General features: G+C 34.3%; 1 protein-coding gene and 1 non-coding gene across 8 annotated transcripts in view; one reads left to right on the top strand and one right to left on the bottom strand.

Annotated features, from left to right (window-relative positions):
- The window catches only part of LRRIQ1 (leucine rich repeats and IQ motif containing 1), a 215,536-nt gene that overhangs the window by 153,248 nt on the left and 47,294 nt on the right, over nt 1-14,994 (top strand). The window lies entirely within an intron of this gene.
- On the bottom strand, nt 5,455-5,559 carry LOC113923226. The gene has a single exon (XR_003520230.1). It is a non-coding gene; the product is annotated as a U6 spliceosomal RNA (small nuclear RNA).

Below are 14,994 nucleotides of genomic sequence, written 5' to 3'. Positions count from 1 at the left end.
GGACCCTGGGATCATGACCTGAGCTGAAGGCAGACGCTTAACGACTGAGCCACCCAGGCTCCCCTAAGCAGTATTTTAATAACCTATTTTTCCAACTGAGTGAAATATATCGAAAGCCAACTATGGTTAGTATTTCTTGTATATAGACTGAGAATCCTTTAGTTGTAAATGATACCTTGACTTTAGGAAAGATGCTTACAGTGAATGCATAGAAAACAAAAGATAAAAAAATTGTTAAAACTTAAAGTGACAAAACACTTTTGGACAAAGAAGCATTATATGAGTTTTATGATACTGGAATAGAGAAGTAAATTTGGACAGAAAAAGTGAAAGAATTAGACGGCTAACAAATGGTATAGAACTTCCATGTGGGAAAATAAAGAGGGATAGATGAATTTTTTTCTGAAACAAACAAATTCAGAATATAATTTAAGAACAATCTTACATGTGAACTTATTGTAACATGATCGCAATCTGATAGTACCTCTACATAGCTGACAGAATTGAAATCATATCATCTCTGGAAAAATATATTTTTATTTATAATAAAATAAGACACTATGAGTCAAACCAATAGAAAAATAGACATCACAAAAAAGTACAAATGATTTACATTAATTTATATTAGACACTGATTATAAGATAAATATGCTTACTTTAAGCAATAAAAGCTATCTTGGAAATATCTGCAAGGGAGAGCAGATTTGAGAAAACTGAATATAAATTTTAGAAATGAAAAATAAAATAATTGAAATTAAGATATATAATATGGGTTTACCTGGAGATCAGACAAAGCTGAAGAAATAAGGAACTTGAAAATTTTATGTGAGAAAATGTTATCTAGAATCTAGTGCAGAGAAACCAATAGATGAAAAAAAATAGGAAATAAAAATATATAGAGAAAGTTAGAGAAGGTTTAATTATGTCTAAATAGAATTCTGGAGGATAGGCAAGATAGAATGAGGAAATGGCCATATCCAGTAAGATAATGACTGAAAAATTTTCTGAACTGGATGACAAACATCATCAACAGATTCAAGAAATTGAATCATAAGCAGGATAAATTAAAAAATAACCCAGAGCTACTCATCAGAGTAAAACTTTATACAACAGAAAACAAAAAAAATCTTAGAAAAAGAGAACACATATTATCAATGAAGTTGTAGTTAGACTGACAGCTGATGTCTTAAAACCAACAAGAGAAGGTAGAAGAGAGTAGGATATCTTCAATGATCTGAAAGTTGTATGAATGAAAGTTACTGTCAAACTGAAATTCACCAGAATAAGAACAAAATACAGACATTTTCTTTTTTTTTTTTTTTTGAGGTACAAGTTTAAATTTTTTTTTGTTTTCAATCACGATTGTATATTTTTACTTATTTTTCATTTCTTTTATTTTTTTTCATCATAAGTATGTTCTTTAATCCCCATCCCCTATTTCCCTCATCCCCCCACCAACCTCCCCTCTGGTAACCATCAGTTTGTTCTCTATAGTTAAGAGTCTGTTTCTTGGTTTGTCTCTCTCTCTTTTTTCCCTTTGCTCATTTGTTTTGTTTCTTAAATTACATGTATGAGTGAGATCATATGGTATTTGTCTTTCTCTGACTGGCTTATTTCATTTAGTATTATCCCTCTCTAGCTGTATCCATGTTGTTGCAAATGGCAAGATTTCATTCTTTTCTATAGCTGAATAATATTCCATTGTATGTATATACAACATTTTCTTTATCCATTCATCTATTGACAGACACTTGGGATGCTTCCATAGTTTGGCTATTGTAAATAATGCTGCAATAAACATAGGGGTGCATGTGTTCCTTTGATTTAGTGTTTTTAAATTTTGGGGGTAAATACCCAGTAGTGTGATTCCTGGATCATATGGTGGTTCTATTTTTAATTTTTTGAAGTACCTCCCTATTGTTTTCCATGATGGCTGCACCAATTTGCATTCCCACCAACAGTGCAAGAAGCTTCCTTTTTCTCCACCTCCTTCAACACTTCTTGTCTCTTGTGGTTTTGATTTTAGTCATTCTGACAAGTGTGAAGTGATACTGCATTGTAGTTTTGATGTGTATTTCCCTGATGATAAGTAATGTTGAGCATCTTTTCATGTTTCTGTTGGCCATCTGTATGTCTTCTTTGAAGAAATGTCAGTTCATGTCTTCTGCCCATTTTTAATTGGATTATTTTGTTTTGGAGTGTTGAGTTGTATCAGTTCTTTATATATTTTGGATACTATCACTTTATCAGATATGTCACTTGCAAATATCATCTCCCATTTAGAAGGTTGCCTTTTGGTTTTGTATTTTCCTTTGCTGTGCAGAAACTTTTTATTTTGTTGTAGTCCCAATAGTTTATTTTTGCTTTTATTTCCCTTGCCTTAGGAGACCTATCTAAAAAATCTTGCTATGGCCGATGTCAGAGAGATTACTACCTGTGCTCTCTTCAAAGATTTTTATTGTTTCAGGTCTCTCATTTAACCCTTTAATCCATTTTGAGTTTATTTTTGTGTATAGTCAAAGTGGTCCAGTTTCATTCTTTTGCATGTGGCTGTTCAGTATTCCCAACACCATTTGTTGAAGAGACTGTCTTTTTCCCATTGTATATTCATTCCTCCTTTGTCAAAGATTAATTGACCATATAACCATGGCTTTACTTCTGGGCTCTCTGTTCTATTGATTGATGTGTCAATTTTTGTGCCAGTACTATACTGTTTTAATTACTACTGCTTTATAATATAACTAAGTGTGTGAAATTGTGATGCCTCCAGTTTTATTTTCCAAGGTTGCTTTGGCTATTTGAGGTCTTTATGGTTCCATACAAATTTTAGGATTGTTTTTTCTAGTCCTGTGAAAAATGTTATTGGTATTTTGAAAGGATTGCAATAATTGTGTAGATTGTTTTGGGTAGTGTAGACATTTTAACAATATTTGTTATTCCAATCCATGAGCATGGAATGTCTTTCCATTTCTTTGAGTCATCTTGAATTTTTTTCATCAGTATCTTAAAATTTTCAGAGTACAAATCTTTCACCTTTTTAGTTAAGTTTATTCCTAGATATTTTATTGTTTTTGGTATAATTATAAATGGGATAGTTTTCTTAATTTCACTTTCTGCTACTTCATTATTAGTGTATAGGAATGCAACATATTTCTGTACATTGATTTTGTATCCTGTGACTTTACTGATTTCATATATCAGTTCTAATAGTTATTGGTGGAGTCTTTAGGGTTTTCTATATGTAATATCATGTCATCTGTGTATAGTGAGAGTTTTCCGTCTTCCTTACCAATTTGGATGCCATTTATTTCTTTATGTTGTCTAATTGCTATGGCTAGGATTTCCAGTACTATGTTGAATGAGAGTGGTGAGAGAGGACAAACTTGTCTTGTTCCTGACCTTAGAGGAAAAGCTATCAGTTTTTCGCCATTGAGTATTGTTTTGGCTGTGGGTTTTTCATGTAAGGCTTTTATTGTGTTGAGATTTGTTCCCTCTAGGCCTACTTTGCAAAGCATTTTTATCATGAGTGGATGTTGTACTTTGTTGAATGTTTTTTTCTGCCTCTATTGAAATGATCATATGGAGTTTTTTATATATATATGTACCCTGATGTTTACTGTAGCACTATTTACAATAGCCAAGATATAGAAGCAACCCAAGTGTCCACTGATAGATGAATGTATAAAGAAATTATGGTATATACATATACAATGTAATATTACTCAGTCATAAAAAACAATGAAATCTTGCCATTCGTAACAACATGGATGGACTGAAAAGGCATAATGCCAAGTGAAATAAGTCAGACAGAGAAAGACAAATACTATATGATTTCATTATATATGAACCTAGAAAACAAAACAAATGAGCAAACAAATAAACAAAATAAAACAGAAACAGACTCATAAATACAGAGAACAAACTAATGGTTGCCAGAGGAGGATACATAAAATAGGTGAAAGGGGTTAATAGGTACAAATTTCCAGTTATACAATAAAAAATCATGAGGATGTAAAGTACAGCATAGGGAATATAGTCAATAAGATTGTAAGAACTTTGTATGGTGATGGATGGTAACTACACTTATTATGGTGAGCATATTATAAAGCATTTAATTGTTGAATTACTATGTTATGCATCAGAAACTAATATAATATTATATGTCAACTATTCTTCAGTTAAAAATAATTAAATACATAAATGGGAGAAATTTACTGGTCCAAAAAAATCCAAAAAACAAAAATGCCTTCGTCAGACCACCAGGTTTGAGTGCCTGACCCAGTATTACTACCTGTGAGCAAGTCACTAAACTCTTGCTGTGCCTCCCTTTTCATCCCTGGTTATAACTGTAACCTACTTCACTGAGTGGTTGTGAAGATTAACTGAGATAATGCATCTAGCATATTTAGAAGAAAGCCTGACACATGGTCAGGGCTCTAGAATGTTATTGGGTGGGTTACAGATTTGATCTCTTCAAATAAATACTCAGCATATCTAAGTGGAGCTTCATTACATCAACAGTAATCTGAGGGATGAAAATTTATACTCTTCTACTACAGGTCTCTACATTTAAATATTAATTTTTGGCGAGCAGAAATTCAGGTGCTAGAAATCACAGATAACTGAATATCAGAGATATATACATTGTCTCCCTAATAATACAAATCTAGGAATTTTGGGACGGCAATTATGGTAGCCTTTTTGAACTAGCATAATTAAAAAAGGGGGGAGGGTTAATAGAGCTGCAGTTGAACTTCAGGAAGCAAGAGAGTTAGAGCCTGGTATACCCTCAGGATTTCTTTCTCACTTGTCTCTGGCTTTACTCTTCCCTCTCACTGTTGACTGGCTCTCTGCTTCCCAGGCCACAGGGTAAAAAATACTTATTCTCAACAATTCCGAATTTAAATGTTAATGCTCCAGGCATCAGAGCAACAGAATGAATCAATTCAATCAGCTCTACCCATTCCCCCAGACCAACAGATTGGGTTACCTTATGTGACCCTTTTTGGCAAATATGCTTCCCATCCATGATCCTGTCAACTGTGACCCTTTAGTAAACATGCCCACTGGGCGTCCCTTTACAATGTGTGCATGGAGGGAAGGGGGAAGACCCAGAAAGGAGGGACTAAGAGTTAACCCAGAGGGTGTCTACTAACTGTTGGTCTATAAATCTCTGTTGGGACAGAGAAATTAGAAGTGCTAAAAACTACAGGTAATAAAGACAGTTCAGAGGAAATGAGAACTCTGAAATAATAATATAACAAAAATTTTATTAATTTAGGGCTTAGGACTTTATATCTTACTTCTGTCCAAAAACTGATAAGAATAAAAAAATGCTTGATTTACAGAATCTTATTTTACCACATAATTTGGGGAGGGGGCACATCCCATTAGTAAGGCAAAATGGCACAGCTGTGGTTTATGTCAAATCACATTTGACTATTGTTAAAATCAGTATTTGTGAATTATTAATATAGCATTTAGTGTCATCCTTGTGCAGGGACCATGCTAATCTCTGTATCATTTCAATTTTAGTATATGTGCTGCCGAAGCAAGCACTATTAATATAGCATTTACAACTGAATTCTTTTAAGAGACTATATTTCACCTTGTAGCTGATATTCAGCAAATGATTTTTTGTATATTTAATTTATCCTGCAATTGCTGACTGTGGGATTTAGAAAACCCTAAGTAAGATGTGTGTTTACTGCAAAGTTTAATGTCTATTCTCATCGTATAAGATCTAAAACTAAAGTTCCCTGTCCCTGATAAACAGATAAAGTAGCAATATGTGATCATATGGTTTTTACTCTTTTTCTTATTGATATGACATATCACGTTGATTGATTTGTGACTATTGAACAACCCTTGCATCCTGGGAATAAATACTACTTGATTGTGATGTATAATTTTTTTAGTGTATTGTTGGATTTGGTTTGATAATATTTTGTTGAGGGTTTTTGCATCTATATTCATGAGAGATAATGGCCTGTAGTACTCTTTTTGTTGTTGTGTCTTTATTTGGTTTTGGTATCAGGGTGATAGAGACATCACAGAATTTGGAGGTTTTCTTTCCTCTTCTATTTTTTTAGATAGTTTGAGAAGAATGGGTATTAACTACTTTAAATGTTTGGTAGAATTTGCCTGTGAAGTCATCTGGTCCTGGATTTTTGTTTGTTGAGAAGTTTTTGATTACTGATTCAATTTCATTGCCAGTTATTGGGCTATTCAAATTTTGTATTTCTTCCTGCTTTAATTTTGGTAAGTTATATCTTTCTAGGAATTTATCCATTTCTTCTAGGTTGTCCAATTTGTTGTCATATAGGTTTTAATAATATTCTGTTACAATGGTTTGTATTTCTGTGGTCTTGGTTGCTATTTCCTATCTTTCGTTGGTAATTTTGATTATTTGGGTCCTCTCTCTCTCTTTTTTTTTTTTTTTCCCTGATGAGTCTGGCTAGAGGCTTATCAATTTTGTTGATCTTTTTAAAGAACCAGCTCCTTGTTTCATTGACTGTTCTATTGTTTTTTTGTTTGTTTTTTAGTTGCTATATCATTTATTTCTGCTCTAATCTTGATCATTTCCTTCCTTTTGCTGGGTTGTGTTTTGTTTGTTCTTCTTCTTCTAGTTCTTTTAGGTGTAAGGTTAGGTTTTTTATTTGAGATTTTTCTTGCGTCCTGAGGTAGGCCTATATTGCTATAAACTTCCCACTTAGAACCACTTTTGCTGCATCCCAAAGATTTTGGACTGTTGTGTTTTAATTTTCATTTGTTTTCATGTAATTTTTTATTTCTTTGATTTCTTGATTGACCCATTCATTTTTTAGTAGCATGTTATTTAACCTCCATGAATTTGTGCTCTTTCCAGATTTTTTCTTGTGGTTCATTTCTAGTTTCATATCATTGTGGTCAGGAAAGATGCATGGTATGACTTCAATTTTTTGACTTTGTTGAGACATGTTTTTGGCCTAATATGTGATCTGTTCTGGAGAATGTTCCTTGTGCACTTGAAAAGAATGTGTATTCTACTGATTTAGGATGGCATGTTCTGAATATGTCTGTCAAATCTATCTGGTCCAGTGTATCATTCAGAGCCACTATTTCCTTGTTGATTTTCTACTTGGATGATCTGTCCATCAATGTAAGTGGGGTGTTAAAGTCCCTTGGTATTATTGTATTACTATCAATTATTTTTTATATTTGTTAGTAACTGTTTCATGTATCTGGGTGCTCCCATGGTGGGTGCATAAATATTTACCCTTGTTATATCCTCTTGTTGGATTGTCCCCTTTATTATTATATAGAGTCCTTTTGTCTCTTATTACGGTCTTTATTTTAAAGTCTATTTTGTCCAATGTAAGTATTGCTATGCCGGCTTTATTTTGGCATCCATTTGCATGATAAATGTTTCTCCATCCCCTCATTTTCAATCTGCAGGTGTCTTTCAGTCTGAATGAGTTTCTTATAGGCAGTATACAGATGGGTCAATTTTTTTCCCAATCCGTCACCTTATGTCTTTTGAATGGAGCATTTTTTCCATTTACATTCAAAGTAATTATTGATAGATATGTATTTATTGCCATTTTGTTACTTTTTTGTGGTTGTTTCTATAGATTTTCTGTTTCCTTTCTTCTCTTGCTCTCTTTCTTTAGGATATACTTAGATTCCTCTTTATTCTTTGCATATTTATTACTGGTTTTTAATTTGTGGTTACCATTAGGTTTGCATATAACATCTTTCATATAGCAGTCTATATAAGTTGATGATTGCTTCAGTTTAATCCCATTCTTTATTCCTCTCCTTCACCAATATTTTAGATATATGGTATCATATTTTACATCCTTTTATTTTATGAATCCCATGACTGATTCTGAAAGAAATATTTATTTTTACTGCTTTTGTGTTTTTTTTCTTTTTCATCCTCTCACGGTCTTCCTTTCTATTCAGAGTCCCCTTTAACATTTCTTGTTAATGGTCATGAACTCCTTTAGTTTTTGTATGTGTAAGAAAATCTTTATCTCTCCTTCTATTCTGAATGATAGTCTTGCTGGATAGAGTATTTTAGCTGCAGACTTTTCGCTTTCAGCACTTTGAATATATCACGCCACTCCTTTCTGGCCTGCAGTTTCTGCTGAAAAATCTGCTTAGCACCTCATGGGGTTTCCCCTTATATGTAACTGACTCCTTTTCTCTTGCTGCTTTTAACATTTGTTCTTTATCACTACATTTTGTCATTTTAATTACTGTGTCTTGGTGTGGACCTCCTTAGGTTGAATTTCTGGGGGATCTCTTTGCCTCCAGGAACTGGATATATTTCCTTTCCCAGATTAGGGAAAATTTTCAGCTATTATTTCTTCAAATAAATTTTCTGCTCCCTTATCTTGCTCTTCTTCTGCTGAGATCCCAACAATGTGGATGTTATTACACTTGATGCAGTCACTGAGTTCCCCGAAACTATTCTCAATTTGCATAATTCTCTTTCCTCTCCTTTGCTCAGTTTTGTTACTTTCCATTACTCTGTCTTCCAGGTCATTAATTCATTCCTCTCTTTCATCTAGCCTGCTATTTATTTCATCAAGTGTATTTTTAATTTCATTTATCATGCTTTTCATCTCTGATTGGTTCTTTTTTTTGTATCTCTGTGTTAAGGGTCTCACCGATGTCCTCCACTTTTCTCTCCAGCACAGTGAGTATCTTTATGATCATACTTTAAATTCTCTATCAGGCATACTATTTATATCTGTTTTGCTTTGGTCTCTTGCTGTGATTTGGTCCTGTTCTTTCATTTGGAAGATGTTTCCCTGTCTTCTCATTTTGTCTGACTTTCTGTGTCTGTTTCTATGTGTTAGGAAAGTCGGCTACTTCTCTTGCTCTTATTGATAATACCCTTATGAAGAAGAGGTCCTGTAGTGCCCTGCAATGCAGTGTTCCCTGTTTCTCCAGGGCCTGGTGCTGCAGGGAGTGTCTCCTTTGTGTGTTGCATATGCTCTGCTATTGAGTCTTGGCCTCTTTTTCCTTCAAGTCAGTGGTCTGCAGAGGCTCTTTTTGTGTCTTATGGCCAGCAAGGTGTGTAGTGGTCTGCCTATGAAAGATCTGCCCCTGCCACCTCTGGAACTGAGGTCCTGCACAACATGTGGGTCAGGATATGTGGTGTTAACAAGGTTTGCACCAGTCTTCTGAAGATGGGACCTGCGGCACTGGGACTGAAGAGAGAATGACTGGGAAGGGCGGATCCACTTAAGTACAGGGCTTGGTGCAAACAAAAATTGAGTGTTGGCACCATGCTGTTTTCCACAGGTGACTGTTGTTTATGGTGGAGGGGAGGGGAAGGGAATGGCACCTGACAGCTCCTTTGTTCCTGGAGAGGTCTCCCCATGATTCCTGTCTTTCTGGGTCACAGTTTGAGATGAGCAGATCACTCTCCCTCCCATCTGCCCCTGGTGTTTTTCAAATGCTGGGTCTACACTGTAACTGCATGGGCTGTTTGCCATGCTGTCTTTTTAAGTGTGGGGGCTCCACTTCCTAAGGCTGTCTGCACTCTCCAGAGCCAAGCCCAGTGATTTTTAAAATTCCAGGCTTTAAGCCCACTGGTTTTAAGAACTCTCAAAATTCAGCCCCTTTCACTTTCAAATGGCAAGTATTATGGAAATTTGTCCTCCCTGTTTGTGGGCTCCCTGGTGTGAGTCTGTTTTCTACTCTTCTCTGTGCCACCAGCTCCCTCCCTAAAGCGGACATCCACAGTCTGTTTCATTCTCCTGTGCCTTCATTCTTCTTTCCTTCTTTGATGTGGCCTCTTCCCTGCCATTAGTTTTGGAGTTTGTTCTGCCAGTCTTTGGGTCATTTTCTGGGTTATTTATGCTGATTATGGTTGTTATCTAGTTGCATCCATTGGAAGTGGTGAGCTTAGGGTCCTCTTACTCTGCCATCTTTCCAGCTGACCTCACCATAGACATTTTCATATTAACAAAAACTGAGTTTGCTACTAATAGACACTTATTGAAGAAACTTATTTAAAGGGACAGTCCTTTTCTCAAGAAAATCCCAGATGAAAAATCCATGTGCCAAGAAGATAGAAAAAAATAAGAAATAGGAAATATGTTGGTAAAATCAAACATAAATTGACAGTATGAATAGCAATAATCACATCTTGTGAAATTAAATGTCACAAGTGAAATTAAATGTCACAAGTCAAATCAGAGAAAATTTACCTATAAGTCAAAATGGAGCTAAGTTGAGTTAAAATATTCTATGATTCTTAAATTCCCTAGGAGGAGGAAAAATTGGTTAATTTTAGATTATGTTAACCATATATATTATGATTTCCAGGATAAAAACTAAAATGAATATATACAAACAATGTTATTTCCACACTAGTGGGAAAAAGCAAACAGAACAATAAAATAAAAGAAGCACTCAATCCAAAATGAAGCCAAGAAAGTGAAGAAAAAGAACATAGTATATTCAGGGGTGCCTGGATAGCTCAGTTGTTTAAGCATCTGAATTTTGATTTTGGCTCAGGTCATGATCGCAGGGTCATAAGATCAAGCCCCACATCAGGTTCCACTCTGTCAGTGGAACCTGCTTAAGATTCTCTCTCTCCCTCTCCCTCTTCACTTCCCCCACCATTCTCCCTCTCAAAAAACAAAAACAAAACAAAACATAGTGTATTCAGGCAAATAGAAAACACAAAATAAGAAAATAAGATACACACACACATATCTTATATATACATACTTAAGTGTGTGTGTGTATACAAACTCAAATATACCAGTACTTACCTTACATGTAAATAGTTAAATAACTTAGCTAGCAGATAACTATTGCTTCTAGATTTTTTTTAATTCAAAAGCCAAACTTAAATTCTAAAGGTACAATAAGTTTGAAAGCAAAATGATGGGAAAAATAGACCACAAAAACACTAACCAGAAGAAAGCTGGCATCCTTACATTAATGTAAGAAAAAACAGTCTTTAGGGAGAAATGAAAGCATTACTAAACTAAGCGAAATTAAAAAAATATTTTTAACTTAATGGAAATTAATGAAAACACCACTTATAAAATGTGTGGGATGCAACAAAAGCAGTGCTTAGAGGGAAATTTGTAACAAAGAGTGCATACATTAGAAAAGAAGAAAGATGTAAAATCCATCATCTAAGTTTCTACCTTAAGGAACTTGGAAGAGTAGAGTAAATTAAATCAAAAAGTAAGCAGAAGAAAAAAAAAGAATTAGAAAAGAAATCAACAAAATTGTAAATGGGAATTCAATAGAGAGTATCAATGAAACCCAAAGCTCGTCCTTTGAAAAGATCAATAAGGTTAATAAGGTTAATAAGCCTCTGGCCAGGCTAAATAAGAAGGAAAAAAAAAAGGACACAAATTACTAATATCAGAAATAAAAGAGGGGACATCACTACTGATTATATGGACAGTAAAAATATAATAAAGGTATGCTATGAATAATTCTATGCCCATAAATATGATTACTTAGATGAAATGGACCAATTCTTTGGGACACAATTTGCTAAAACTTGCATAAGAAAAAGACAAGCTGAATAGGCCTATATCTATTAAATAAAATTGAATAAAAAATTAATCACCTTCCAAAATGGAAAGTACCAGGCCTAGAAGGGTTCCTGGTGAATTCTATCAAACATTTAGGAAAGAAATTATACAAATTCTCTATAATCTCTTTCAAAGGATAGAAGCAGAAGGGATACTTTCTAATTCATCTGTAAGGACAGAATTAACCTCATACTAAAGACAGACAAAGACTACACAAGAAAAGAAAACTACAGATTTTCAAAAATGTGATACAGAAAATCCTCAATAAAATACTAGCAAATCAAATCCAACAATTTATAAAGAAAATTATACACATTTACTTTATCTAATGACCAATTGGGATTTATCCCATATATGTAGAGCTGGTTAAACATTCAAAAATCATGGGGCAACTGGGTGGCTCAGTCAGTTAAGTGTCTGCCTTTGCTCAGATCATGATCCTGGGGTCTTAGGATCGAGCCCTGCATTGGGCTCTCTGCTCAGTGGAGAGTCTGCTTCTCCCTCTACCCTCCCTCCTGCTCATACTCTCTCTCTTTCAAATAAATAATCCTAAAAAAAAAAAAAAAATTCAAAAATCAGTGTGCCCATCACATCAACAGGCTAAAAAAGAAAAATCATATATCTATAGAAGCAAAAAGACATTTCACAAAACCCACATATTTATGATAAAAACTCAATAAACCAGGAATAGAGGGGAAATTCTTCAACTTGATAAAGAATTTTTACAAAACCCCTACAGTTAACATCATACTTAATGGTAAGAAATACAATGTTTTCCCACTAAGATCAGGTACAAGACAAGGATATTGACTCTGACCACTTCTTTTCAACCTTGTACTGGAAATCCTAACTAATGCAATATACAAGAAAAGAAAATAAAATGTATACAGAAGAGGAAGAAAGAAATGAATTTTTTTCAGATGACATGATCATCTATATAGAAAATTTGAAAGAAGCGACAAGAAAACTTCTGAAACTAATAAGCAATTATAGCAAAGCTTCAGATGTAGGGTTAATATATAAGAGCCAATCACTTTCTTATATACTAGTAATGAATAAGTGAAGTTTGAAGTTAAAAACACAAAACCATTTACATTGCCACCCCCAATTTAAATGCTTAGGTATAAATCTAATAAAATATGTATAAATTCTGTATGAGAAAAGCTACAAAACTTTGATGAAATAAATCAAAGAACTCAATATAATTGATAAATATGCAATGTTCCTGGATAAAAAAAACTCAATATTAGCAAGATTTCAGTGCTTCTTAACTTGATTTATAGGTTAAATGAAATCCTAGCAAGTCATTTTGTGGATATTAACAAACTGATTCTAAAATTTATATAAAGAGGCAAAATGCTCAGGATAGCCAACACAATATTGAAGGAAAAGAACAAATTTAGAGGACTGACAATATTTGACTTCAAGATTTGCTGTAAACCTACAGTGTGGTATTGGCAAAAGAATTCTTAATCTCAGGAAACAAACTGAGGGTTGCTGGAGTGGTGGGGGGCGGGAGGGATGGGGTGGCTGGGTGATAGACACTGGGGAGGGTATGTGCTTTGGTGAGCGCTGTGAATTGTGCAAGACTGTTGAATCACAGATCTGTACTTCTGAAACAAATAATGCAATATATGTTAAGAAAAAAAAAGAAGAAGAAGATACCAGGAGGGGAAGAATGAAGGGGAGTAAGTCAGAGGGGGAGACGAACCATGAGAGACGATGGACTCTGAAGAACAAACTGAGGGTTCTAGAGGGGAGGGGGTGGGGGGGAATGGGTTAGCCTGGTGATGGGTATTAAAGAGGGCACATTCTGCATGGAGCACTGGGTGTTATACACAAACAATGAATCATGGAACACTGCATCAAAAACTAATGATGTAATGTATGGTGATTAACATAACAATAAAAAATTTAAAAAAAGAATCAACACCAATACTTCATAAAGTCTTATAAAAAACAGAAGAAGAGAGAACTCTTACTAACTTATTCTATTACCCTGACACCCAAACCAGGTAAAGACATCACATGAAAACCAGAGACCAGTATCTATTATCAACACAGATGAAAATACCTCAAAAAAACACTGGCAGACTGAATCCAGTAATAAGTGATAAAAAAAAAAATCACATGTTATGACCTAGTGTGATTTATCCCAGTAACACAAATTTGGTTCCACATATGTAATCAGTCAATGGAATACACCATATTAATAAAATAAAGGACAAAAGAAATACATGATCATCTCAGTAGACACAGTAAAACCATTTGACAAAATCTAACACTTTTCATAAAAAAAAACACTCAACAAATTAGAATAGAATCTGATAGATTCTAGAATAGATCCTGGTGGCTCAGTCAGCTAAGCATCCAACTCTCAATCTCAGCTCAGGTTTGGATCTCAGGGTAATGAATTCAATCCCTGCACTGGGCTCCACGCTGGGTGTGGAATCTACTTAAAAAAAAAAAAAAAAGAGAGAGACTCTGATAAAAGGCACCTGTAAACATACAGCTAACATCATACTTAATATATGGTAAAAGATGACAGCTTCCTTCCCCAAATCAGGAACAAGATAAGTATGTCTCACTCCTATCAACATTGTACTGGAGATTCTACCTGGGATATTTAGGTGAGAAAAAGAAATAAAAAGCATCCGAATTGGAAAGAAAAAAAAAAAGAATAAACAAGTAAGTAATGGAAAAGAATATAGACAACCCAGAAATAGACCCACACAAATATGGTCAACTGATCTTTGATGAAGGAGCAAAGATAATACAACAGAGTAAAGATTGTCTTTTCAACAAATGGTGGAAGAACAAAGTGGATATCCTCATATTAAAAAAAAATGAATCTAGACACAGACATTATACCACTTACAAAATTTAACTCAAAATAGATCACAGACCTAAATGTAAAATGCAAAACTCTAAGACTCCTAGAATATAACACAGAAGAAAATCTAGATTTAGGTGACCTTGGGCATAGCTATGACTTTTTAGATACAACACTAGTGGCACAATACATGAGACATAATTGATAAGTTGGACTTCAATAAAATTAAAAATTTGTGTTCTGCTGAAGACAATGTCAAGAGAATGAGAAGACAAGCCATAGACTTGGAGAAAATATTTGCAAAACATTTATCTAATTAATGGTCACTATCAAAAATATACAAAGAACTCCTAAATCTCAACAAAAAGAAAATGAATAACACAGTTTAAAAAATGGGCAAATGACCTGAAGGACACTTCACCACAGATGGCAAATAAGCATATGAAAAGATATACCACATCCTATGTCCTCAAGGAAATGCAAATTACAACAAGATATCACTTTACACCTATTAGAATGGCCAAAATCTGGAATGATGACAACACCAAATTCTGACAAGGACATGGAGCAAGGGAACTCTTTCATTGCTGATAGGAGTGC

The sequence above is a fragment of the Zalophus californianus genome, chromosome 9, assembly GCF_009762305.2.
Source record: "Zalophus californianus isolate mZalCal1 chromosome 9, mZalCal1.pri.v2, whole genome shotgun sequence".
Classification (NCBI taxonomy): Eukaryota; Metazoa; Chordata; class Mammalia; order Carnivora; family Otariidae; genus Zalophus; species Zalophus californianus.
This window is presented reverse-complemented; position numbering and strand designations above follow the sequence as displayed.